General features: G+C 36.8%; 1 non-coding gene across 1 annotated transcript; it reads right to left on the bottom strand.

Moving 5' to 3' along the window:
* Nucleotides 1-2,102: 2,102 nt before the first annotated feature.
* LOC147933445 (small nucleolar RNA R71) lies at nt 2,103-2,208 on the bottom strand. Its single transcript, XR_015576919.1, has one exon. It is a non-coding gene; the product is annotated as a small nucleolar RNA R71 (small nucleolar RNA).

Raw genomic sequence — 2,208 nt, 5'->3', positions numbered from 1 at the left:
TCCTCGTAAGGAAAGCAAAGATTCAAGGACGATATATCATGGTTTTTGTAGTTTTTAACCATGATATAAAGAGTCTTTTAGTGTCTTTTGATGTGTTTCTTGGATGTTTTAGAGTCTTTGCAGGTTTTCTAGGATTTTAGCACGGATGGATCGAAATGGAGCAATTTGGATCGTTTTGGAGCATAAATCTCGGATCAAAACAAGGGCATTGATCGACACTAGAAGAGCATCGGTCGACACCTTTTTGAGACGATGAAGAATCACAAAATTGGAAGTTTTACAATTCTGCCCCAAAGTCTTCCAAAATTGCAACATAAGTCCCTGACGTGTTTTAGGACATATATATATAGTTTTTAGGTTTTTACAAACCCTTAAGTTTTATTCTATCAAGTTTTATTTTTCCTGCAACCCTGAGAGATTTTTGAGAGCTATTGAATAGAGATCTGCTTTGTAGAAAAGAATTTCTTGAACTCCTTCTTACTCTTTTAATATCTATTGCTTATTATTCAGAATTATGTTTTGTTCTTCATTGAACATGTCTGAGTAGTTTGCTTGTTAGGTTTAGGGTTTTTCACGGGAATTTTATGAATTATTAGATCTGATTATTTAGGATTCATTATCTATCTAGATCTTCATCTTAGGTTGTTCTTCATATTAATCCTTGATTGGCCATCTAGAATTAATACTTTAGGAAAATAAATTGATATGAGAATATAATTGATTTCCTGATAAAACTTTTTGATGAGCAAAATTATTTCTTGCAAAGAGATTTTATTTAATAATTTTGTGAACAATCTAAACCTGATTTTATTGCTGATTTTTAACCTAGAATTTTACAAAGAGATTTGGATTTTCTAGTTTTAAATTTAGATATTATTTCCAGTGAGAATTGAATTAATTTACAAAAGTGTTTAGAGTTCCAGATCTATTCTTAATTGTTTGAATCCTAAATTTAATATTCATAATTTCCTGAGAAAATGCCTAGGCCTAGCTTTTTGATTTTCTGAATTTACAACAGCTTTTATTTAATATTTTGCATTGTTTATTTTAATTCAATTTAATCTGTTTAGCATAATTGAAAAACTCTATAATTTATTATGTAGACTTGAGTCCTTGTAGAATTCGACCCCTAAGTATTACAGTGATCTCTTAATTTGAGAGAGTAGCTCAGGGTTAAATTTGAGCATATCAAATTTTGGCGCCGTTGCCGGGGACTCTTTGATCTACCATTAGATTTGAGTTTTTGATTTTGTCTAAATTTTTATTTTTATTTTCAAACTAACACGCTTTTGTTTTATTTTCTCTTGTGTGTTTCAGGTGTATGCCTAATAAGCCTAACACAAGGAGCAACAAGACTGGTCCAATTCTGAAGCTTTCAAACCAAGAGTTGGGAAAACTTGAGCGTGAGAACAGAAAAGCAGCCAAATCCTTAAAGATGGTTAACACGATTATTCTGATGCGTGATGAGGATGATGCTTTGAGGGATCAAGAGGGCCACTTGCGCAATGAGCTAGGCCAAAAGATTGATGCTGAAGGCAATGTGATTGCTAAACCTGTTGTCAACGAGCAGGCTGTCGTGAACCAGCAAGCTGGTGTCGTTGATGATCCAAATCTTGGTGTCGATCGACACCAACCAGGTGGCATTGATCGACACCCACCTGCAGCAGACGGATGTGGAGTTGCAAACCACGTCCAGAGCCCAGTTCGAAGACAGGAGCAGAACCGAGACCTGATCAGGACCATTGCTGACTACAACCAGGCTGATCTTGTGTATGAGAACCGGTCTGCTATTGTTCCTCCACCATTCCAGAGGAATGATTTTGACCTGAAGCCTGCTTACTTCCAGCTAGTTGGGCAGAGACCTTTCTCAAATCTGCCCCATGAGAAGCCTTTGGAACATATTGAGCACTTCGAGGATCTTGTGACCATTATCAAGGCTAATGGAGTGACTGAGGACTTCATATTCTGCAAGCTCTTCCCATACTCACTTGTAGGAGAGGCATCTCAGTGGTTGAAGCAGTTGCCAGCTGGATCTTTGACAAACTGGCATGATATCAAGGTGGCTTTCCTCAACCATTTCTATGATGATGCAATGTCAGATTAGCTGAGAGTCAAGATTTCTTCATTCAAGCAAGGACATGATGAAGCTTTCAAGGCAGCTTGGGTGAGATTCAAAGCTTAGCAAAGGGACTGTCCACACCATGGTTT

This window comes from Camelina sativa, chromosome 12, assembly GCF_030686135.1.
Source record: "Camelina sativa cultivar CO46 ecotype springtype chromosome 12, ASM3068613v1".
NCBI lineage: Eukaryota > Viridiplantae > Streptophyta > Magnoliopsida > Brassicales > Brassicaceae > Camelina > Camelina sativa.
Note: the sequence above shows the minus strand (reverse complement) of the source record. Positions and strands in the feature narration are given on the sequence as shown.